The sequence below is a fragment of the Staurois parvus genome, unplaced genomic scaffold (assembly GCF_062004578.1).
Source record: "Staurois parvus isolate SC_StPar_1 unplaced genomic scaffold, SC_StPar_1.0 ptg000630l, whole genome shotgun sequence".
In the NCBI taxonomy this organism is placed as follows: Eukaryota; Metazoa; Chordata; class Amphibia; order Anura; family Ranidae; genus Staurois; species Staurois parvus.
Window position 1 is genome coordinate 1,405,356 of NW_028318426.1, and position 27,130 is coordinate 1,432,485.

A 27,130-nucleotide genomic window follows, 5' to 3' on the forward strand; every position below is an offset into this window, starting at 1 on the left:
AATAACTCAGCGTGGGTGGATTTTGGCCAGTCACGCCTTTTCCAGCCTGTGTCTTAGAGTAACAGGGAGGTGAAGCCTCCACCAATCAAGAGGTAACATCCCACTCCCCATTGTGCTTAGCTGGTTAGCGGGAGGGAGTGGTCTGTCATTTACCTTTGTGTATAGTCTATAGTCACTTGGGCTGCTCAGATGTGATAGGGAGGAAATGCTCAGCTTAGAAACGCACTGAAAACTGAGCATATGCAGTTGCTGCCAACACTAATTCCCCAACTGTACTTGGGACATAAACTGAAGGGGGAGATAGAGAACAGCAGGATTAACCAGGTTTTTTGCAGACTACAGAAAAAGAATCTCATAGTGAATGAGCGGGTATCAACAGCATGTAACAGAGTATTTATTGATAGTTTTTTATGACGTGGACTTAGTGACAGGAGCACCGTGATCCAAACATTTCCCTGGAGCTGCCAAGGTTGATAAAATCTCAAATTTACATCCTGGATATACATTGGAGCAAGCCTGACCACAACAGGCACAGAGCGCATGAGAAAATGGCATTTATTATGTTATTACATGTGCAGCATGCATTCTGTTCTCAGGTGATCAGTAATAGTACTGGAATAGCACTTGTGCATGTGAGTGTTTAGTTGTTTTTAAAGTGGTTCTAAAGTCATAACATTTTTTTCTTTAATGCATTCTCTTGTGCATGAAGGTTAAAAAAATGCACCCCTTGCCCCCTTCTAAATACTTACCAAGTCCACACTGCCTGTCTGTAGTAGCGGTCTTCTCTTTCCCTGCATTCACAGGACACAGAGGCAGCATTGGGAGCGAGCCCACGTGGCTTCCCATTGCAAGTGGCTTTCTATGGGGGCACTAAAAATGCTGGACGAACACTCTGTACACAGCCACATATCCTTTCTAGCAAATTTTGCAAAAAAAAAAAAAAAAATTCCACTGCCACCCAGTTGCAGTGTCCCTGATTACCTCCATACCAGTCATATTGTCCTTAATCACTGCCACACCAGTTAGTGTCCCTGATCACAGCCACACCAATTACAGTATCCCTCTTCACCGCAACACTAGTTAGTGTACCTGATTACCGCCACACCAGTCGTATTGTCCCTAATCATCGCCACACCAGTCACAAAGTTCCTGATCACATCCACACCAGTCACAATGTTGCTGATCACCTCCACACCAGTTAGTGTCCCTGATCATTGCCACACCAGTCACAATGTTCCTGATCACCTCCACACCAATTACAGTGTCCCTGATCATTGCCACACCAATTACAGTGTCCCTGATTACCGCCACAACAGTTACAGTATAAAAAGCGACACTCGTGTGCTATACAAGACAAAAAAAATTTAGTGGTGCAACACCGTTTTGGCAAAAAACAATAACCAAATCTCAACGTGCTCAACAGCAAGTGTTTCAGTGTCCAAAAACAACGAACCTTCATTGACCCAACAATGCTCACGGTGTGTGGTTATCCGTGGTACTTCCCATCACCAATACGTGTACTATGCACTCACCATCTTCTTTGACCTATAATAAAATAGGTCACGCACACTTTTTAGGTTGATTAATCTCTGCTTATCCACCTCTGTCCTTTAGTAGCTACTTCCTTTGTACTGTCCCTTTAAAAGACCGAACTCCAAAAATTTCCACTGTGATGGTAAATGCTTCTGCAGAGTCATTACTGGGATCCTGATTGGTCACTTTAAAAATGAAGATCTGGAGATTTTTGCGCAGGTTTGTTAGTCTCTCTGGACACGCGTGGCTGTGTTGACTCTCCCAGTCCTATGGGCAAGAAGTTCCCCCAATGTGGGGTCATGTCTTCTGAGTAGGTCAGTGTGTTACAATTACAGTGTGTCCCTGATCATCACCACACCAGTCATGTTGTCCCTAATCACTTCTACATCAGTTACAGTGACCCTGACTACCTCCACACCAGTTAGGGTCCCTGATCACGCCACACCAGTTAGTGTCCCTGATAATTCCTTCCAGAGCTGTGAAGAAAAGCATTGCAGCCAAGCCAGGTGCACACCCTAGCCTCTGCAGCTAAAAGGGGTAGCAATTGAGTGGTGTTAAAACCGCAGCTCAAGTGCCAGGTTTTAGTGCCCCCCAACGTCTTGATCGAATGAGCCCCTAATGGTACAGCCAGTTAGAGTTCTCCAATCACCACACCACCTGCCACAGTGTCACTAGACCAGTGTGGCTAGAATCAGTGTTCCTAATTTGCCTGTTCATTGTTCGCATATCTCTACGTTGCCTGGACTGAACCGTTGCCCATATGTTGACCACATCTGCACTCCTAGAACCACAGTAACCCTTTTGTTTTGCTTTACCTTCTTTCACTTCCTGTACTTCATGACCAGTGAACATGGCAATCCTGGGGGCAGCCATGTACCAGTGGGCTAGGCTTGCTTGGCTTGAAGGGATAGGGACTGCTATAGGTGATGCTACACTAAGCTATATTCCCTGACCACTTGTATGAATGTGACCTTCATAGTACATTGCTTTTGATACAATTCTTGTAGTTGATTTGTGTGATACACAAGATACAATATCTGGTACATAATCAGTACAGGCTCTGAAAAAGTCCCACATATGTGGTATTGTCAAACTCAGAAGGAGTAGCAGAATGTGTTTTGGGCTGTAATTCTAAGTATACCCATGCTCTGTGAGAAATATCTTCTTAAATTGACAAAAAATTAATGTTCATTTTTATTACGCATTTTCTAAAAACTTGGCAAAACTTTCCAAAAATGTGGCACCATGTCTCTTGAAAATACCTTCAATACCTTCAATGTAGTCATTTTGTAGGTGTTCCACTGTCCAGGTGCTCTAGGGCCTCATAGGTAGGGAGGAAATTAGATGCTTCTTGGAATTGGGATCCCTTTGTGTGGCTAGGCTATGAAAAATCTCACACATATGGTATCCTCATACTTGGGAAGAGTAGAATGAGTTTTCTGGTGCAATTCTAAGTATTATTATTATAATACAGGATTTATATAGTGCCAACGGTTTGCTTAGCGCTTTACATTATAGTGGGAGATAATACAGTAACAATACAGTTCAATACAAGAGGGATTAGAGGGCCCTGCGCCTTGGAGCTTACAATCTAGGAGGGCGGAGTGAGTGGTACAGTAGGTCACTGTGGGGGATGGAGTGGTTGCAAGAGTAGAGGATACCAGAATTAGCAGAGGGCGGGATAGGCTTCCCTGAAGAGAGAGGTTTTCAGTGAACGCCGAAAGGCAAGTAGAGTAGGTGATAATCTGATAGATCGGGGTAGGGAGTTCCAGAGGATGGGTGACGCCCTGGAGAAGTCTTGGAGACGAGCATGGGAGGAGGAGATAAGGGAGCTAGAGAGTAAGAGGTCTTGCGAGGAGCGGAGTGTACGGTTTGGGTGATATTTAGAGATAAGTTCGGTTATGTAAGTTGGGGCAGTGTTGTGGATGGCTTTATATGTCATTGTCAGAGTTTTGAATTCTATCCGTTGGGCAACTGGGAGCCAGTGGAGGGATTGGCAGAGAGGGGTGGCGGATACAGAACGGTTAGTGAGGTGGATGAGTCTGGCAGCAGCATTCATGATAGACTGGAGGGGGGATAGTCTACGATGGGGTAGACCAATGAGGAGGGAGTTACAGTAGTCGAGGTGTGATATGACAAGGGAGTGAACGAGTTGCTTAGTGGTTTCCGGGGTTAGGAACGGTTGTATCTTGGAGATGTTGCAGAGGTGAAGTCTACATGATTTTGTCAGCGATTGGATCTGGGGCTGGAAGGACAGATGGGAGTCTAGGATTACCCCCAGTACCCTGGCGTGAGGGGATGGACTGAGGATGGTGTTAGCGATAGTTATGGTGAAGTATGCCTATGATGTTTGTGAGAAATATCTTGTTAATTGTCAGCTTTATGTAAACCCCATTTTAATTTTCTTTACTTCATTTTCCAAAAATGTGTGGTATAAAACATTTTCAAAAAACTCATTATGCGTCTTAGAAAATACCGTAGAGTGCTTTCCGAAATGGGGTAATTATGTGGGTGTTTCCACTGTCCTGGTGCTCCAGGGTCTCCAAAGTGTGATAGGTAGTCAGGGAATTAGATGTGTAATTTATGCTCATTGGACTTTGGGCCCCTTTATGCATCTAGGTTGTGAAAAAGGCTAGGGAGGCATAGCAGATATATGTTTTGGGGTGTAATTATAAGTATGCCTATGCTGTGTGTGAGACATAACTTGTTAAAGTGACAGCGCTGAAAACGTAAAAATGGCCTTTTCCGGAATAGGGTGAACGTGTCCAGTATTGAGGTGGTTACATTCACCAACAGCGTCGCAGTAATTCCTCTTTGGCCAGTCCCTATTTTGCTCTGCAAAATGCAAATATTACGGTGGATATAGTGCCAAAACGGGGCATATAACCACAAGTTGTAGGAGAGCTACATGTTTCAGGTCTGGTAACGCTTACTTCTATTGTTATGGGGGCAAACACAGAAGAGAAGGAGCAGAGAGCACCGACTGGGGACTCCAGAAGACGAGGTTGGTGTTCTGTTCAATACCATTGCACAGAGCAGATAAGTATACTTTTTTTTTTTCTTGTATCTTAGTTAAAAAATAAAATTGTATCCTTTAGAACCACTTTAGGACCTCAATTCACAGATCTGCACAGTTCATGCATCACTGTGGAGGCAATCCTATTATTATTATTATTATAATACAGTATTTATATAGCGCCAACAGTTCGCTCAGCGCTGTACATTACAAGTTGATGTCAATTGGGATGCAGGAGCTACACAGACATAGCTGCTGCTCCCAATTTGTCATCAGTGTGTGTGCTGGATGGCAGTGGAACTGCCTGCATGAAGATGCAGTGAACACTTGTGCATCCCTGTGCTGGTAAACATGGCCCTATACAGGCTTATGATTTAATTCACCCTTTGTGAATGAAGCCTAACTGAGCAATAAAGGATCTAATACCATATGGATCTCTTCCCATGTTTTCATGTGCTGAAATGTTTGGGTTCAAGGAGCGAATCTATGAATGAAATCATCTAACAGTAGCCTGGCAGTACAGTACTCGAGTCGTTGGTTCGAACCCCAACCACGGCACCACCTGCCTGGAGTTTGCATGTTCTCCCTGTGCCTGCGTGGGTTTCCTCCGGGTACTCCGGTTTCCTCCCCCACTCCAAAGACATGCTGGTAGGTTAATTGGCTCCTGTCTAAATTGGCCCCTAGTATGTGTATGTATGAATGTGAGTTAGGGACCTTAGATTGTACGCCCCTTGAGGGTTAGGGACTGATGTGAATGTACAACATATATATGTAAAGCGCTGCGTAAATTGACGGCGCTATACAAGTACCTGAAATAAATAAATAAACAAACAACATCTAAGGGCCTGTTTACACTGCCTGGACACTAAGCGCATCAGTTTAGTGTCTGGGCAGCTGTCAGTTTCAGCTGCAGAAGCCACAGTGAGAGGGACTTCAGCACATCACACAGTTTTCTTTTTTGGTGCACCAAGTGACACACACTTCATTCATGCCACCACAATGCAGTGCAAAAACACGCGGTTCCACAACTGTGTGCTGCGATAAAATGCAACATCTCTCGGAGGGAGTGACCAAGACATTTCGCTTTGAGGAGATACTCAGAGAAAGTTCTGTTACCTCAACGCTCTACTACAGCTCCCAGCAACAGCATCCACCCCAGCAACCACATGCCCTAGGGCAAAAAATCCTCTAGAGCCCAGCTGGAACGCACTGGTGAGGATTTACTATCTTTCTTCTCCCCTCTCACGCTAGAGACTGAATCGGCATCTGAGCCCAATATTGCCCCACTCCTGAAACGTTGCTCTGCTCCCTGAGAATCAGATCCTCCTGTACTGCAGCCAAACAGCGGTGAACTGCCGGTCTCATGCATTCCCTGTGCCCCTGCTACTGTCTTGTCCTTCAGTTCACCAGTTTCCTCAGTGCTATCCACCTTCCTCATCTCCTAGCCTTCAGTTTCACAGGCGGGAGAGGTGGCAGTGAGTTCCCGGGAACGGTTTCCAAATCTGAAGTTAGATGTTGACTCCATGGCTTGTGCATTGAGGGAGTTCTGTTCGGTTGCTTTTGAATCTAAATACCAGCTTCACCAACACCACCTCATTTAACTCCTATTAGCTTTAGATAACAACAAAAACTGTAGTCGCCGCAAAAAAATTGCAGATCAGTGGTGTTCTGGAGGCCATGGCTGTCCAGACCTGCTCTGTACGGTTACAACACTTTTTAACATTCTCCTGGATGCGGATGCAGCTATAGAAATTGACCGGATACATAGGGTCGCAGGCTTCAGGGATTCGGACCCTCCTACTCCCAAGGACATTTTATGTTGCATCCACTACTACAGGGTGAATGAGGGATAATGCAAAAGGTGTAGGGAAGAAAATCAACCAACTTTTGATGGTGCTGTCATCACTTTCCTGCCAGATCTCTCTAGGTGCACCTTGTAATGTGAAGGCATTTGAAACTCCGGCCACAGAACATTCAAGCTGCTGGGGTGTATTACAGCTGGGGAAAGCTTTTTCATTTGCGCATACTGTTTCTAATGCAAACTCCCAGTCAACTACCAGATCTATTCTCTTTCCTGAACAGTGAGACTATGGATGTACCAGGCTGGCTGTCACTTTCTGCAAAGCGCCTGCCTTGCCCACCGAGCACCCAATTGCCTAAAAACCATAGGTGTTCAAGATCATGGTCTGCCCATGGCAGCCGAGAACCTGAGCCATGATAGAATGAACAGTGACACCTGTCTTTTGGGGATTTTTGATCCAAAAAGACCCCACTCGGATTGCAGTAAACGATATTCTCACTGGCCACCTTATCTGGGGCTTCTCCTGATCTCCTATTGAGGTGCCCACTTGCAATTGGCCCATTCATTGAGGATGATCTGGGAAATACATGGACAGGAAAGAGTTATTTAGGTACACATGGTTGATCCCCACCTGATCCGTTATACCTCATTTGGTCCCAGGGGTGTTCTGCAGGTCTTTATTTTTTCTTTTTTTTTTTTTTTTTTTTTTTTTCAGTTTTGGAATGGGTCACCTGCTGCAGGCATTAACCCTAATTGTTCAGGGGGGGGTCATGTGCAAGCTCTTTTTTACACTATGTTCTCCTAATACTCACACACACATCTCCCCCGTTTCTACTGCAGCATATATGGTTCTATATATTCTCTGTTGTAGCGTAGCTGCTTCTGCCTACTTTCACCCATTTGGAGGTTTTATGAGAAATAGAAAAAAAAAAAGCGCCACAAACTAAATAGAACAAAAGTTGCACTCCTAACCAAAAAAAAAGGTAAAAATGTGAATAAATCAAAGAGTGCGCTAAATATAAGTAAATACAAAAATTATTAGTTTAAAATAATGATGTCCATGATAGAAATTTTTTTTTTATAAAAGTTTATCCACCATAACAAAGTAATTAAACAGTTCTGAAATCTTGTATAAATCAAACACTGTGCAAAAAAAATCCACCACCGAATGAAATGGGTACACTCACCAGAGCTCCATGCTGACCAGATTATAAATCAGCAAAGATAGCGTTTGCTCTGGGAGCGATGATCAGCAGAAGTAATCCAAACTGGGAGCAATATACTGCAAGCAGCCAGTCAGCACAATATGGAATAGCCTTTAACAGCAGGTAGTCCTCACGTCTCCATACCATAGATCATGTTTGGGGAATCAAAAAAGAAATCATGGTGCAGTACTTTTAAAACCAAAACCAAGACTACTGATTTACATATGTGCCTTTTTCATCTAGTTGTGTACGTTTAAACATGTCTTCTTTTGGTTGTTGCTTGTTTACATCATGTTCTTATTATGTGTCTCTCACACCCAATGTTTTTGCCACTTTTCATTACCCCACATAGGGAACTCCAGCACCCTCCTTCTCGTGTGTTGGTAGGAGGTACACGAAGTAGCATTGATTTACAGCATCTTTTTGCCTACAGATTTGAGTGTGTGAATCTGTGTTGTTGTTGAAGCAGATAAATGAGGATCATGAAGTAGGAACTCCATGGTACCAGAGCAGGTTACAGGAATTAGGCTGAGACCCTTGCCAAAGGTGGAAACAGTCAGGTAGTGGGGCACTGGATCAGGAAAAAGAGGTATAGTCAGGGCACAAACTGAGGTCAGGAACAGATGAGCAGCAAAGTACTAAATGAAGAAACAAAGACAGTTCAGGAAGCAATATAAAGCATAGCCAGTAACAGCCAGGCAATGTGCAAGGCAGAAGACCGTAAGCAGAGTCCAGAAGGTAGGCTGAGGTCACAGCGAAGAGGCAAAAGTCCCGAAGCAGGTCAGGAGGCACGTCAGGGCATACATTGTAAGACCGAATCAGCAGATCAGGTCCCAGGTAAACAGGAACAAGCTGAAGACTGCTCAGCAACTTCCTTCTGCAGTACTTAAGTTTGTACAGTATAGGCAATTGAGCTCCAATACCAGTGCATGTCCTTACTAGCTAGTGCACTTCTGGCAGTTACTCTCTGTATGGAGGTATGGATAGAAGTATTATTAAACACAATCAAACACATACACAACAATGAACAGGAGTATGCACATGTGCATAAGCGCTCACTGATTTCTTTATAGTAAAGTGTATTAGTCCTTACATTGCCCTTCAGATGCCCATCTGGAAAAAAAAGCCTGAAAAACACCTCCTTACCAGTCTTTGAGCATTAATTTCTGGCTCTTTTAGGAATTTTCTTCTGAGCTGTAGCCTTCCCATTTAATTTAATATGGTCCCTTCTTTTCATATATTCCAAATTATTCTCAGTGTTGTATTCCTCATTACAGTTGATCAGTGTAGGTGTTGGACGTCCAGGATAAGGATGTAACACAGCAGGCTTTAAAAGGGATGCATGGAAGACCGGATGAATCTTAAAGGTTTCTGACATGCTAATTTTAGGTTGTCAGTTGTCAGCCACACCCCATCCCCAGGTTTGGAATTCGGGTCAGCTCCTTTTTCCTTGTCAAAACATTTTATTGTTCTGTTGGGCCTTTGGTAATTGCTACCTTTTCCAATCTGTAAGAATTCCAAGCTTTCTTCAACTGCTGGGACTGGAGAGTCAAATGCTCTGTCAGGTAAGAAGGATGGATTAAACCCAGAGTTTGCAAAGAATAGAGTCTCCCCTGTGGCAGACACCTTTTACTGTATAGAAAGTAGAAACAAGACTAAGCGACTCAACTACATGCAAAATCATAGGAACTAAGATGCAGAAAAATGGCAACAGGAGCTCCGGACTGATGCTGTAGCAGGAGGCTGTTTGTTCGCAAAGGACTGGAGAGCAGTACAATGAGTGTCTGCAGGCAACAGTGAATTACGGTGGAGGTTTGGGGCTGCATTTCTGCAAATAAAGTTGGAGATTTGGTCAGGATTAATGGTGTTCCCAATGCTGAGAAATACAGGCAGATACTTATCCATCATGCCATACCATCAGGGAGGCATGTGATTGGCCCAAAAGGTATTTTGCAGCAGGGCAATGACCCCAAACATGCAGCCACTGTCATTAAGGAGTATCTTCAGTGTAAAGAAGAACAAGGAATCCTGGAATTGATGGTTTGGCCTCCACAGAGCCCTGATCTCAACATCTCCATTTAAGGCAGCCTAATCTAAAGCCAAATCTGTGGTTAGATTTCCAAAATGTATGGAGCAACCTACCTGCCAAATTCCTTCAAAAAACATTGAAAAGTGTACCAAAAAAATTGAATTGATGCTGTTTTGAAGGCAAAGGGTGGTCACACCAAATATTGATTGGATTTGAATTTATGAAAAACAAAGGAACCAAAACCAGAAGTGACAAAATCCTTGTTGAATTTGGTTTCTGACGTCACATGCAAGGCTTCAAGACATAGATACACTACACCTTTTGAGTGAGGCACAGGTCCTGCAAGGGGCAGAAGACCAAGTTGTTTGCCTTGCACCTAGAACCCTATTTCAGCAACATGCTGAATTTTCCCTCCCCCTGCCTCTTGCCTCACTCTTAACTACATCTCCTCTGCTCACTCATTCTACTCCCCATGCCACAGGGTGAGACACAGATCCTGCAATGAGCACAGGGGAAAATGATTTGTCCGACTCCTAGTACCCCATTGCAGTGCCTTACTAAATTTCTGACTATGCACTAACTCACTGCTGTTTTCTTTGGAGAACACAGAGTGGGAAGGGCACTGGAAGTCAGAGAAATTATATAACTTAATCAGGATTTGATGTTATTTTTCAGCACTAATCTAATGCCCATTCCAGTTCTCTCACCATACAATATACACACAAGTGTTTCATAAGAGGTTCCCTCATAAAACTAGGCTCCCAAAGAAATAAATGCTTTACAGCCCAAACTCTCTTTTAACTGAAATCAGGAGACTAGAAATAGTCTGTAAAATTAATCTGGCTCAGTTGACAGCTCTGAAACGCCGAGTAATGAGAGATAAGTTCAATTTACTCCCCGATAAACAAGGCTTAAGCTCAATAAGTTAGATTTGATCTATGACTTTTAGTTACAAACTTGGCAGGATGCTAGCAAGAGTACTCAAAAAAACGAGAGCTAGTCCCTTATTATGAATCATGTGAAATATCTCACAAATATTCTGATAATGCCAAATTGTTCAATTTATGCAAAAAAGAAAAGTTAGGCTAGTCAAATAGAGCGTCAAACGTAAATTTAAAAAATCAAAGGGGCCAGGTAGACCATTGTCGGCTGAACAGTGTTCATTCAGATTCAGTTACTGTTCGGGTATTCAGATAGTAACTGTTGCAGCTGACTGAATACGACAGCTGACAGAGCAGATTCCTCTATCCATGTGTTTTAGCATAAATGAGAGCCACAGATCTACAATGGCATACTAATAGATCTCTCATGGTTCACTCTAGATTTGCTGGATTCACTCTCTAGATTTGCATTTATTGGCCTGCTGCATGATGCTACTTTACCTCCAGTGACCCCTAACCCTTACTTTGTACGGACCTGACAGCGGGGGGGTTTTACACACAACCCAGTGGCTGCAGGCACTGGGATTGTGTATAAAACTGACAAGCGGACTCCTGCCTGTCAGGTGAAAGCAGTCAGGCGTCTGTGCTGCTGCCCAATTGCTTCCACACATCCCCAGTAGCGGCGCCCTTGGCATGTATTCCGGGCTCCTCTTACCCATCTGCGGAAAGCAACATGTATGACGTCACTTACGGGTGATGTCACTATTCTAGCCAGGGAAGAATGTATACATTCATTGGAGCCCAGATGAGACTTGCAGGGTCTTTTTAAACTCTGCACGTCTCATTAAAGATAACCTGTCACCTAAAAATCATCACATATTGCTATGGAAAGAAACAGTTAAGCAAAAAAAAAATATTTTTTTTTATTGCAAGAAAATTATACCTTGGCACATAACATCCCCCTCCCCCCAAAATATTTTGAGGCCCCCCCCCCACATATACGCACGTACAAATGTAAACATACATGTCGGGGGTGCCTATGCATGAAAACATTGATTGAGATACATGTTACATATTGCTGCGCACCCTAGAGTGACAGCAATAATTCTAGCAGAAGATCTCCTCTATAAAACTAAACTGATGACCTATAGGGGGCTTTTGAAGCGTCGCCAATAGAAAATATAGGGTACTGAAGTTTGTTGCCATTTTACGGATGCACACAAATTTAAGGTTTGACATGTTGGGTATCTATTTACTCTGTGCAAACTCTTTTATATTTTACGAACATTTTGGGTAGTTTATTGCATTTGTTTGCCCTAAAATTCACTGAAAATACAGAGAAAATACTGAAATTTTGTGTTTCTGAATTCTTCTTGTCTGCTTTCAGAAAATATATAATGTTTGGAGGTTTTGTGTAATCTTAAGGTCTAAAATGATTTTTTAAATGTGTGCAAAAAATTTAAAAACGGCTCTGGCAGCAACTGGGCTAAGGCACATGTATCTGTTATTAACAGGGATTAAAGGGATCCACTAATTTTCCCCAGCTATCTCCTTAGCTCTATATTAACTATTAACTACTTTACTTCAAGTCTGGACACTTTCACCCCCTTCCAGTCCAGGCCAATTTTAACCCGTTGCCGCCTGGCCAATGGCAGTTTGGCGGCCGGCAAAATCCCCCAGCGTTCCAGGTGGATACCATATGGCATCCTCCCGGGCATGCGCAGTTTGCGTGCCTGCAGAGCCGTGCAGTGGCACGATCTGTCACTGGCCGTGTACCTCGGACACGGCCGATGACAGATCTGAGTACTGGCCCCGTTGCCAGTACCATGTAACCTGCTGTGACCAATCACAGCAGGTCACATGACAGTTGTATACAATGGATGGCTTCATTCATGCCATCCATTGTATACTAGTGTGTCTAGCTGTGATTGGTCACAGCGATCACATGCACAAGCTGCGCCAATCAAAGCCCAGCTGTGTCATGTGATTAGCCGTGGCCAAATCACAGCTAAGCACACAAAAAAAAAAGTAATTCTTTGCTATAAGCAAATTGTGTAAAAAAAAAAAAAAAAAAAAAAAAAGATCACTTCCCCAAAGTAGTACAATGTTACCATGGTAAAATGTAATAAAAAATTGAAAATAAAAAAATTTAAAAATTATATATATTTTTTTCATATTGTCACCAGTCAGTGTCCCTGATCACTGCCATGCCAGATATGATGACACTGTACTGCACTGGTGACAGTATGTAAAAAGAAAATAGTGAAAATAATTTTTTTAATTTTTTCATTTTCCGAAAAATTATGACAAAAAAAAATACAACTTCAAAAAACTCGCCATGCCTCTTATGAAGTACGTCGAACTGTCTACTTTGCAAAAAGGGGTCATTTGAAGAATATCTGTACTGTTCTGACATTCTTGGACCTCAAGAAATTAGATTGGCTGTCAGTACTTCAGGATTGATCAATATTCAGATATATCCCATAGTTTGTGAACTCTATAACTTTCCTACAAACTAAAAAATACATCCTAATTTGGGTTATTTTCACCAAAGACATGTAGTGGAATACATCTTGGCCTAAATTTATGAAGAACATTTGTTTATTTGCAAACTTTTATAACCAAAACAAAGAAAAACGTGTTTTTTTTTTTTCAAAATGTTCGGTCTTTTTTTGTTAATTTGGCAAAAAATAAAAACCCCAGTGTTGATTAAATACCACCAAAAGAAAGCTCTAGTTGTGTGAAGAAAATGATAAAATTTTAGTTTGGGTACAATGTTGTATGACCGGGCAATTGTCATTCAAAGTGTGAGAGCGCTGGAACCTGAAAATGGGCCTGTGCAGGAAGGGGGTAAAAGTGCCCTGTATTGAAATGCACTATCACACTTTGAGTGACAATTGCTCATACAACACTGTACCCAAATGAAAATGGTTTAATTTTTTTGAGACAGAGCTTTCTTTTGGTGGTATTAAACACCAGCCTATAGCAGATTGACGGCCGGGCGGGACACTCGCCGTTGTGACTGGGTGTCATATGACGTCCTGTCAAAACGAGCCACTCACGCGGCCGTGGGACACAGTCATTGACATATCACTACACCGGCCTGTTGCCAGTGTCATGTGACCAATCACAGCAGATCACATGTCAATTGTTTACAATGGATGGCTTCCTGTCATGCCATCCATTGTATACAATTATGTTGTTAGCTGTGACTGGTCAAGACAATCACATGATACACACAGGGCCAATCACAACCCATCTGTATCATGTGAATACCAATGAGGGCCAAACACAGCTAAAGAAACAAAAGACTGAATCAGTTTCATTCAGTAACAATGATTGCAAATATCAATAAAATTCATTGGTATTAGCAATCATAATGTGTTAAAAAAAAAAAAAATCCTGATCACTTGCCCAGTGTAGTTCAATGTTACTATAGTAACATTGTATTGCTTTGGTCACAGTGTGCTGAAAAATAAAATTGTAAAAAAAAAAAGAAAAAATGTATTAAACTTTTTAAAAAAATTCAAATTCAATTATTTTCACCAAAGAAATACAGCAGAATACATTTTGACCTAAATTTATGAAGAAATGTTATTTATTTGCAAAATATTAGAAACGAAGAAAAGTGCGGGTTTTTTTTTTTTTACAAAAGTTTCAGGTGTTTTTTGTTTAGCAAAAAATAAAAAACTCAGTGGTGATTAAATACCACCAAAAGAAAGCTCTATTTCTGTGAAAAAAAATTATAAAATTGTTCATATGGGTACAGTGTTGCATGACCTTGCAATTGTCAAAGTGCGACAGTGCTGAAAGCTGAAAATTGGCCTGGGCAGGAAGGGGGTATAAGTGCCCGGTATTTTTTTGTTTAGTTTTTGTTATGTAATTTTGCAAATACATCATTTTTCTTCATAAATTCAGGCCAAAATGTATTCTGCTACATTTTGGGGGTAAAAATAACCCAAAACAGTGTATATTATTTAGCATGTGTGAAAGCTATTAAGTCTACAAACTATGGGATATATATTTGAAAATTGATCAGTTTAGATCCTAAAATGCCAGATGCTGGTATGATGTATGGCAGTGATCAGGACACTGGTATGGGGTATGGCAGCGATCAGGTGTTTAGCATGAGGTATGGCGGTGATCAGTACACTGGTATGGAGAATCAGGATGCTGGTATGAGGTATGGTGTGATCAGGACACTGGTATGGGGTATGGCGGTGATCAGGCAGTTTGCATGAGGTATGGCGGTGATCAGGACACTGGTATGGAGAATCAAGATGCTGGTATGAGGTATGGCGTGAACAGGACACTGGTATGGGGTATGACTGAGATCGAGACACTGGTATGGAGGTGATCAATACTCTGGTAAGGGGGATGATGGTCATAAGAGCGCTGGTATAGAGTATGATGTGATCAGGATGCTGGTATGGGGTATGGTGATGATCAACACGCTGTTATGGGGTATGATGGTCATAAGAACGCTGGTATGGAGTATGGTGGTGGTTAGGACACTGATATGGGGTATGGAGTTGATTAGGATGCTGGTATAGTGGTGGTCAGAGTGCTGGTACAGGGTATGACGGTGATCAGGACATTGGTATGGTGTATGACCATGTTATTTTGAGCACTGGAACAGGTGAAGGGCTGGCTGCAAGTTTATTATTCACTACAATGGGCAGTGATCAGCAACACTGGGCAGTAAACCGGGTTACTGGGGTGGCTGGCACTGCAGTATGAGAGCATACACGCAGCCTGACAGGCTGCTGTACACTCAAAAGCTGTGGCTTCACTTCTCTCCACTCTCAGTGAGAGCAGAGAGAGAACAGATCTTTAGTTTCAGTTTCTAGTGTTTACTATATAATTGCTTTGATTGGTCACAGCAGTCACATGGTAAAATACCATGTGATCGCCCGGACACAGCGGTAATGTGATCTGCTTTGTCCGGGCGACATACCAATTGCAGGGCTCCTGGGTGTGCGCTCTGTATGCTGCGCAGGAGCCGCTGATGCGGGCTGACATACAGGTATGTTAGCCCGCATCGGCAAAGCTTCCCATCCTCCCATTGCCTATAGATAATGGACAGGAAGCTTTGCTGAAGCAGTTAAAGGGTAGCTCCACTTTCGTGGCAAAAAATATAACATACAGTATACAATTGATACACAAGCCGTATAGTAATTTAATGTTAACAATTACCTTTTCTTTTCAATCTGCACTGATGGTATTTTCTTAAAATTTCATTATAATATAGCAACCTGGAGGTGTTCTAAATACAGTTGGTGTATAGAACTTCTCCAGAAATGTAATTTTTCTATTTGTATGATTTGGCTCTCTGTCTTTCACAGAAGTCTGCACTAAGATAAAAGTCAGATTTTAGGTATCTGCAACAAGAATTTAATTTTGGTGAGACACTCTCAAAGGGTTAATTACTTCTAAAGGGATGCAGACCCTTCAACTTTCCTCATTAGAACACTGCAAGCTTATCAGCTGATTAATAATAAGTCAATCCCATTCAGATTCACTTCGAACATTGACATAATGAAACAAACAGCTTTTTCTTCAGAGCAAAAACAGGTAGGAAGCTGCAACAATGTTTGTTAAAATCCTTGCAATGTACATTGATTACCCAGAGGGGATTGTTTTTTTCTCAACAAAAGTGGAATTCAACTTTACTGTAACAATGGGTATAAGTGAGCGCTAAAAATAACGAAGCCGCTGAACACAAAAGGCACCAAAAAACAACCTCCAAAGATTCACATATAAGAAAGGTGCAGCGCTTATACATTAAACATGCAAAATATCAAAGTGCAAGAATATATCACTGCAAAACGCAGGTCGGGTATAGTTATACTGCCCCTTAAAAGTCTCAATTTGTCACACAAATATATAGTTCACAATCTCCCAGTGAGTAGGGTGAGGTGAAGGATCAAATGGATCCCTGTTGACACGTGGTGAAAATCAAAAAAGGTAATGTATGGTGATATCCAAAACTGATAAAAGATTGTGCACTCACCAGATGCACAACCAATATGCGCATGTAAGAGATAACCCCTCTCAAGGTATGATTCCAGGATTCATCAAAGGCAAGATCTGGTCAATCTCTACGAAGTAGACCCTCAGCTGTCATGCATGGCTCTGTCCCCTATTGCTCTTTACTCTGCAAGTAGTTGGAAGCTCACCAGAGAGCCCCAGAGAGAAACAAGGAGGCCAGAATAGCGTGATACCGCTTAAACATGCGTGCGTTTATTTCAGCAAAAAAGGGTATGGTAAAAACAATACTGACCAGACAAGAAAGTTGACCGCCTGGACCCCAGTGGTGCTGGCGGTAGTAAACGTCACTGTGCCGCAGTTCCTCACTGACGCGTTTCGTGCAACCGCACTTACTCATAGGGGGTATGCTCTGGGCGCAGGACGTTTAGTAATGCATATATATAAAGAAAAAACCGCGCTCGTTCAATAAACGTGCGCCATTTTGTGATAGACTTATGTCTCCAAACATGCGCCATTTTGTTGAAGTCCGCACATGCGCGATCACAATATATACGGGAACACGTGAGCGTTGAATCCACCGCTTCGATCGCGCATGTGCGGGCGCCATTTTACTGGAGTTCAGATATAATAGTGTCACCGCCAAGCAAGAGAACCAGAAAAAAGAGAAGCAAACGATATTGAGTGAGATATCCTCACTACTCATAACCAGGGTAACGTGTATGGGCACCCGGATGTGTTATCCCAGGCTGGTCATATACAAATGTTATGACAACTTACATGTAGATGATAACAATGCCATGTATAAAATAATGGCGATCGCGTAATAGTATATTAAAACACCCTCTATATACCCATATTATTGGGATTATCAGTAAGGATGCTAAATTCAAAGCCATCCCTACATATATGGTGTTTATATATAAAATGCTTGCCGCATTATGATTATCATTTTCTTATATTTTGCTTTAGTGTGATTTTAATAATGATAAATACATAATGTACATGTTTTCTGATTTACATGTTTTCTTGTGTCACCTTTCCAATCAAGGATTACCTTTATTTGTATCTTTATATGTTTAAGGTGGGTTGCGGCAAGCATTTTATATATAAACACCATATATGTAGGGATGGCTTTGAATTTAGCATCCTTTCTGATAATCCCAATAATATGGGTATATAGAGGGTGTTTTAATATACTATTATGCGATCGCCATTATTTTATACATGGCATTGTTATCATCTACATGTAAGTTGTCATAACATTTGTATATGACCAGCCTGGGATAACACATCCGGGTGCCCATACACGTTACCCTGGTTATGAGTAGTGAGGATATCTCACTCAATATCGTTTGCTTCTCTTTTTTCTGGTTCTCTTGGTTGGCGGTGACACTATTATATCTGAACGGTGGATTCAACGCTCACGCGTTCCCGTATATATTGTGATCGCGCATGTGCGGACTTCAACAAAATGGGGCATGTTTGGAGACATAAGTCTATCACAAAATGGCGCACGTTTATTGAACGAGCGCGGTTTTTTCTTTATATATATATGCATTACTAAACGTCCTGCGCCCAGAGCATACCCCCTATGAGTAAGTGCGGTTGCACAAAACGCGTCAGTGAGGAACTGCGGCACAGTGATGTTTACTACCGCCGGCACCACTGGGGTCCCGGCGGTCAACTTTCTTGTCTGGTCAGTATTGTTTTTACCATACCCTTTTTTGCTGAAATAAACGCACGCATGTTTAAGCGGTATCACGCTATTCTGGCCTCCTTGTTTCTCTCTGGGGCTCTCTGGTGAGCTTCCAACTACTTGCAGAGTAAAGAGCAATAGGGGACAGAGCCATGCATGACAGCTGAGGGTCTACTTCGTAGAGATTGACCAGATCTTGCCTTTGATGAATCCTGGAATCATACCTTGAGAGGGGTTATCTGTTACATGCGCATATTGGTTGTGCATCTGGTGAGTGCACAATCTTTTATCAGTTTTGGATATCACCATACATCACCTTTTTTGATTTTCACCATGTGTCAACAGGGATCCATTTGATCCTTCACCTCACCCTACTCACTGGGAGATTGTGAACTATATATTTGTGTGACAAATTGAGACTTTTAAGGGGCAGTATAACTATACCCGACCTGCGTTTTGCAGTGATATATTCTTACACTTTGATATTTTGCATGTTTAATGTATAAGCGCTGCACCTTTCTTATATGGGAATTCAACTTTACATACAGGTCTAAAAATTTTCATGAGAATATTAGCCACTGGACTACTTTCCTACATCTCAAGCTGAGCCATCCACTTGAAACAGGGTTTGTTCCAGTGACAGAGGCTAGGGACAAAATATTCTGAAGGTCATGAAAGTGTTTGTATTGCCAAGAGATTTCTTTTTAATTTGGATAGAGTAGCGAAGGTTATAGCCTCTGTCGATTTAATTTTTTGTTGTTTGGGTCCTGGGGATGGGGGAATTTCCCATCACTTTTGTCCTGGAGAAGCAACAGGAAGTGAGACGTCTCTACGGAGGGACTGGACAGTCACTCTAAATTGTCCCATAACAAGTGTCTTCATTGGAGTATTTGCCCTTACCTCCTGTCTAACATTTTAGATTTCCTGTCACTTTCTGGGATAATGGTCACCAGGATAGATAGAGTGGGCAAATTCAGTCAGCCAAAGCTGCATAAACACACCCTGTTTGAAAACATGAAAAAAAGCTGTGAATACCTTTATTTCACTATGTTCTTAGTGGCCACGTGACCACTGCTCCGTCTCATCTTCTCCCCCCAGGGCCCTGCTGGCAGAGTTGAAAACTGACACTGGTTGCTTTGATGTATTGACAGCTATACTCCCTACAGGAGCCGCTGTCAGTCTACAGCTGATAGTAAATCCACTGAAAACAACCAACCACTGATGGTCTGATATATTTGATCAAGAAATTGTTCTGCTGTATTACATATTTTGCACATAATCTTGATTTTTGGAGTGTTCAAAAAATTTGACATTTTAGTTGTAATGTAATTACTCTCATCTTTTTTACTTTAACCTCTTCAAGATCGGACACTTTCACCCCCTTCCAGTCCAGGCCATTTTTCTTTTTTCATCATTGTCAGACTTTGATTAACAATTACTCAGTAATGCAACACCATACTCAAAAGAAATAGTTGTTTTTGAGACATAACTTTCTTTTGATGACATTTAAGGCAGAACTTCACCCAAAAGGGGTAGTTCTGCTTTGTGTGTCCCCCACCACCCCATCACCACATTTGGCATGTAATTTTTTTGGGGGAAACAGATACCTGTTTTAGACAAGTAGCGCGTCTGCTTGGATTGCAAAGTTTGGCGCCCCTCCCTTCACCTGCAGCTCCCTGAAACACATCACAGGTCCCAGAAGGCTGCAGGACCATTCAAAAAGCACAGTGAGACTCACACATGCACAGAAGGAAGCCAGCTATGAAGCAAGCTGTCAGTCAGTTTCCCACATTAATGGTGCTGGGAACCTGGAGACTAGTGAAGGACTAGCCTGGGAGAGGACAGTGCTGGATAACTGGACAGGTTAGTGTCCTTTTGTAAAGGTCAGCAGCTTCAAGATTTTGATTTTTAATTAATTTTTTTTAGCACAAATGACCTCTTTGACCACTAGCCGCCCACTGCCAGTACATCTACTACAAGCAGGTGGCAACTGCAGGCTAGGCAACGTACATGTACATCGCTGCCTATTTCCAGGTTTTCAAGCATGCGTGTGCCCCCGTTGACCCATGCTGTGATAGGTTACAGCTATCACATGGTACAGGACTGCTGTAATTGGCCCTAGTACTGTGTGATTGCTGTACCAGTCACAAAGATCACACAGTAGTAAACAAGGCATCATAAATGACAGCTTTATTTACTACTGTAACAGCTGTACAATGATGGATCATCTGCTGTCTACCAGAGAGCGCACACGAGTGGCTGGTGCGGGAGGACGTATGGGTACGTCCACCTGCACTGGCGCTGCTCCTGTCTGAATATTATATATTATAAATTATAAAGCATTTAAATGTTCCCATTACATAAGCTTTTCTACACACTGTGTAGATATATAATCATCATTTTGTCAGAGCCTTCCTTAAGGTGGCACTAAAGTCTGGTTAAAAAAAATTCTATTCAAGCTGCTGTAATCCTGCTTCCTGTTAGAAGTTGGCTGGATACGTTCTCCATAGTCTCGCTGTATTTAGGAACATAGCCCACCTCTCTTGCTCAGTCCCAAGAGGAACTGGGGACTGTGGACTATGGTATTTGTAGGGAGTATAGAGCAGTACATGTACACTGCAACTAACATACACTGCTTATTCCAAGCAAGCAGGGGTGGGGTGGGGGAAGAGGTTTGGGAGCTCACAGGAGATGTTACACGGAGGCAGAAAAACATATTAATATACAACTTCTTGAAATATAGATTACAGGGCCAATAAGTAGTGGCTGTGCATAGATTATTTTTGAAGAATGTTATGTGTCAATTCAAAGAAGTAATACAGATAGATGGAGACCAGCAGCCAGAAACTATTGCAACCGTAAGATGTACTATCGATACATACTCCAGATCAAAGTGCTTACTGAGTTCAGCATTCAAGCATTTGTAATGTACTGGATAGTTTACAAAATAAAGCAGTCCGGAGAATATAATGTATAGCACAGCTTAAAAACCACAGCATACAGGAGTATGAAATGAAAAGCACGGGGTACAGCAGTCAGTAGTGTGTAATGCACAGCTTACAGTGTGCTGCTCTTCTTGCACACTTTGTAGATGCACTGGCTGATTATCTGCATGGAAAGGTCAATTTTAGGAAAGGTTCTTATGAGTTGATGCAGACATTTGAGATGTTATTAGCTTGAATATCAAACTAATAGGATAAATGATGCCAAAATACGAAATCTTCATAAGTGCATGTAAGCCCCTTTCACATGCATATCTGTAAGAATTGGCCATCATTATTGATGATCAGGTGTTTCAGATTAGATTATCTATGTGGGAAATAAATAATATCTTAATTGCACAGCATGTCAGGACACAGGTGGGGTAGCCATAGACCATGGGTCCGACATTGGCAAATGCTTTGCTGGGATCTCCCCCTAGTGAACCCTCGTATATCTCAGCCACTCTATGGACTCCAGCTTTTTGGTACTATCCTTCAGTCATGGACCTCTTCTACTCTGGACATGTTTTCTAACCAATCCCTTTATTTTCTTTACTACTTTGACACTTCTATGAAGATCCAACTGCTTATTGCCTTAGGGCTCTTGGAAACTGCTGGGCCAGCCTGTATTTGCTTTGGGCACATTATTAATATTTTTGTGTGGTATCCTGTTGAAAGTTTGGAGTTTTATTTTTTCCCTTATTTGACTAACTCAATATTAGAATTAAATAAGCCTAACATGTTTGAAAAGCTTGCATCTTTAATAACTTAGGTTAAACTTTCAGCATTCATTGATGACTAACAATGTATAACACTCTGCTAATATGTATATTCCTATTCATTTTTACCAGCATCCATCGTTTTTATAATGCTAAAATCATAATATATGGTTGTTTTTTGTTAGCGTTGTTGTTTTTTGTCAAGTTAGCAGCTACATGAAAGGTCCCCCCCATGTTGAACCCAGGTTCTAGTGTTTATAGCAAAGGGCCAAAATGAACATGTTTATTGTAATTGAGAAAGCTGCTACAGCAATACAAATTTCCACTGTTTGCACAAAACAGAATTAATCTTTAAAAAAAAAGTGTTTTTTTTTTTTTGAGAAAACAGAAGGCTCAGTTAGCATATACTCTACATGTATGTAATGTTCCCGTAAAAGGTTTAGTCCAGCGTGGAGCCAAGGCTTTGAGATGTTCTTGTAGTCAGGCAGGCCAGATCAGCATCAAATCTTGGCAGCAAGGTACAAAGTCAGAATCTGGAAGCATGGTAGGCTATAGGCAAGGTCATACACAGATTGGCAGAGTGATGTAGAATTGTCAGGCAAAAAGAGTAATCCAGGAATCAGGCAGAGGTTAAAGTCCAGAAGTTCAGTAGCTCAGCAGTATAGCACACCCAGAGAAACAGTCCAACAAAGGGACACAGTCCATAGGAAGTCCTGCAATTTAAGTCAATCTGATTGTAGATTGATTGCAGCTGGAAGACAGGTGGGGCTAGGGAGTACTAGGAGTAGAGGCACTATGCAAGGTGTATACTGAGAGACTCTGGTTCCTCAGTGACAGAGCGAACAGAGCCACACCCCAAAGACAGAAGGACCTAAATTCAACCCCAGGCACATAACCATAAGTTTTGAATTGTTGTGAGTTAGTCTGGTCTTTGCATCTCAGTGTACGTTTAAAGCAAACCTGTCAGTTGATTAAAAAAAAATTGAGGATCATGTGTGCATAGGCAGTGAATGGATGTGTTTTAACTCTTTTCTGCATCACTTTGGCAGATTACCTTTCCTAAAACACACCATATACTCAGCACCTGTTCTGGTTGTGTAAAGACTTTCAGCACAAGGACTGATGGGTACATTGTTGCAATCAAGGGAGATTTTCACATTTCATGTGACCAGTTACCCAACAACAGGGAAGAGATTCCTACTCTGGAAATTGTGTGTTACCATCCCCACTTAAGGCTGATCCAATTACTGCTATGGACATACAGTGGGGATCGAAAGTTTGGGCACCCCAGCTAAAAATTTGTATTAATGTGCATAAAGAAGCCAAGGAAAGATTGAAAAATATCCAAAAGGCATCAAATTACAGATTAGACATTCTTATAATATGTCAACTAAAGTTAGATTTTATTTCCATCATTTACACTTTCAAAATAACAGAAAACAAAAAAATGGCGTCTGCAAAAGTTTGGGCACCCTGCAGAATTTATAGCATGCACTGCCCCCTTTGCAAAGCCGAGACCTGCCAGTGTCATGGATTGTTCTCAATCATCGTCTGGGAAGACCAGGTGATGTCAATCTCAAAGGTTTTAAATGCCCAGGCTCATCTGACCTTGCCCCAACAATCAGCACCATGGGTTCTTTTAAGCAGTTGTCTAGAAAACTGAAACTGAAAATAGTTGATGCTCACAAAGCTGGAGAAGGCTATAAGAAGATAGCAAAGGGTTTTCAGATGTCAATATCCTCTGTTCGGAATGTAATTAAGAAATGGCAGTCATCAGGAACAGTGGAAGTTAAAGCAAGATCTGGAAGACCAAGAAAAATATCAGACAGAACAGCTCGCAGGATTGTGAGAAAAACAAAACCCACGTTTGACTGCACGATCCCTCCAGAAAGATCTGGCAGACACTGGAGTTGTGGTACACTATTCCACTATAAAGAGATACTTGTACAAATATGGTCTTCACGGAAGAGTCATCAGAAGAAAACCTCTTCTACGTCCTCACCACAAAAATCATCGTTTGAACTTTGCAAATGAACATATAGACAAGCCTGATGCATTTTGGAAACAAATTCTGTGGACCGATGAGGTTAAAATTGAACTTTTTGGCCGGAATGAGCAAAGGTACGTTTGGAGAAGAAGGGGCACAGAATTTAATGAAAAGAACCTCTGTCCAACTGTTAAGCATGGGGTTGGATCAATCATGCTTTGGGGTTGTGTTGCAGCCAGTGGCACAGGGAACATCTCACGAGTAGAGGGAAAAATGGATTCAATAAAATTTCAGCAAATTTTGGATGGTAACTTGATGCCATCTGTGAAAAAGCTGAAGTTAAAGAGAGGATGGCTTCTACAAATGGATAATGATCCTAAACACACCTCGAAATCCACGGGGGATTACATCAAGAGGCGTAAACTGAAGGTTTTGCCATGGCATTCACAATCTCCTGACCTCAACATAATTGAAAATCTATGGATAGACCTTAAAAGAGCAGTGCGTGACAGACAGCCCAGAAATCTCAAAGAACTGGAAGACTTTTGTAAGCAAGAATGGGCAAAGATACCTCAAACAAGAATTGAAAGACTCTTGGCTGGCTACAAAAAGCATTTACAAGCAGTGATACTTGCCAAAGGGGGCAGTACAAGATATTAACTCTGCAGGGTGCCCAAACCTTTGCAGACGCCATTTTTTTGTTTTCTGTTATTTTGAAAGTGTAAATGATGGCTATAAAATCTAACTTTTGTTGACATATTATAAGAATGTCTAATCTGTAATTTGATGCCTTTTGGAGATTTTTCCATCTTTCCTTGACTTCTTTATGCACATTAATACAAATTTTTAGCTGGGGTGCCCAAACTTTCGATCCCCACTGTATGTGCTGAAATATTAGTCTTGCTGGGAAGAGACATTCTCAGAGTACATAAGATGTGCCAGTGGTTCTGACAATGCCTCATATGAACAAAGACTTGTCTAGGCTGGGTAATGGTGTGTGATGTAGTGTATTCCTACAAGATGTGCAAACCATCTAAGGTCAACGCCTTTAAAACTCATGTATTAAGAAATGGATGTACACCTCACTTCAGACCATGTCCTCATCATGACATGAAGCAGAAGCCGGTGGATATCATTAAAGTACCCAGTGTCACTCCTGTCCTCTGTGATGACAGCTTAGGAAGCACAATGTTTTGTACTAAACATGATGGTAATAAATTAACCCTGTCATTTGAGGACAGAAAATTCTTCAGAATAATGACCAATGTATTCTTGAAGAATGAGTCTAACAGCTGGGTTGTTGTACCTTTGCCCCTTTATGCTGCAAAAATCAAGCTAGTATCTCTCTTTCTTTGGAGTGCATCATCTACGTAAACCTAAACAAATATCAAGCTATACCTTTGAATGATCATCTCATTATTCTTAATCTAACAACCGTGTATGAGTACTCCTGAGGTTTAGAAGCAAGTTAGTCCCCATAACGGTTGACACTGAAGGTGATGGTCCATTGCAGATCTTCCATTGTCTTCAGAAACAGTCCCTCACTTGTTGGAACATATAGCCTACAAAGGACTGCTCTTGATGGTGAAAGAAAATATGGAGCAGATGCTTGCAATTTAATTGAGAAAGACTTCTTTGTGGATGGCAGAATTAAATCTTTACCCGCAAATGAGAAAGCCATTGACCTGGTATGCTTTCTGAAGTTTTGTTATGAAAGCCTTCTAAATAGACAATTATGCCACAGGGTGTAATTTCTTAAAAGAGAAGTCTGAGTTTATAGTGAAACTAATTGAAACATGCATTTGGCTTTCACGTTAGCGCTGCAGACAAACCATTTAATAAATGGTAGTCTACTTTCAGTACAATACTCACTGAGACAGTTTTCAGAAGCTGCTAAATTTTGAGACTCAGCAACCAACTGTACAAATTATCAATATAGCAGTACTGGAAACAATCTCTTCATGGGATCCCCATACCACATTGCTACACTTGAGTTTCCCTTGCTGTACATCAATGAAATGAGATTCACAAAGCTATAGTGGCTGTTGCCTTGCTCAAAGTACTCTTACAATCAAGCATATGTTGGGTTTCTCTTTCTCTGATAGCAAAGTTATCACCTAAGCCAGAGCCAACAATTCTTAGGGTTGACTGTGTTGGCTATGGAAATTGCACATTTTTTTTACTGCATGAGCTAGACAGCAATCAATTAGAAAGGATTAGGAAATCCTCAATGCCTTAACAATGGCATTATATTGAACCTGAAATAAATCCTGCAGATCATGCCACCAGGGTCCAAAATTGTTTTTTTGCAAATTCATCCTGGTTAACATGTCCTGCTAGGTCATGTGGATGAAGCAACTACTGCTGTAGTCTTCAAATTAAAAACTGAAAATAACACCAAGATTCATCCTGAAGTCAAAACCTGTGTTCCCTATGTGCACTGTGTTAAGTTTCGCAAACCCAGAGGGAAACATCAACAACAAATGTCAGACTTGCCAGCTTACAGGTTAAGTCCTGACCTGTCCTTTTCTCATGTTGGTCTAGATGTTTTTGGGCCATGAATGGTAACAGCACTTAGAACCTGAGGTGGGCAAGAAAATGGTAAAGGATGGGCAGTGTTGTTCACCTGCATAAGTGTGTGTACAGTTTTAGAATCTGTGGATGGCTCAAGTGTCATCAATGTAAGGCGATTTTCACATCATCAGAGGACCAGTAAAGCTGTTGGGATCGGCTGTTGTGAAACTAATTTTACTGACGCTCTCTGAGAGCTGCAACTCAACTCTAAGCCAATCCAGAACTATTTAACTGACAATGGCTGTATATGGGAAAACATGATAGGCATAACACACTTGTTGACTTGCTTTAGTTAAACAAGACTTACTCATCAGACCTTGACCACCTTCTGGTAGAACTGACTGCCATAATCAGTTCAAGACCTCTTGTTTCAGTGTTACTGATCCAGCATCCCCAGCTATATTTACTTTAGCAATGCTTCTTACCCAAAAGTTTGGGACTGATCCTGTTCCACTGTACCACAGTCAACGTGTGTGTTTAACACCTGGCCAATTGATTCTAGAATCAGTGGAAGATTAAATATCTTATTCTTCTACAAACATGCATAAAATGACAAAAATCTCAACCCAAATCTACAGGTTGGAGAACTTGTCCTGCTGAAAGACTAATAATTTTAGAGTCCTGGCCCAGATGGAGTTGGGGGCTTATGCTCATGTTTCCCATAGCCCAAAGCTGTTACTCATGCATAAAATGTGGCATGAAATGAGACTTATAATG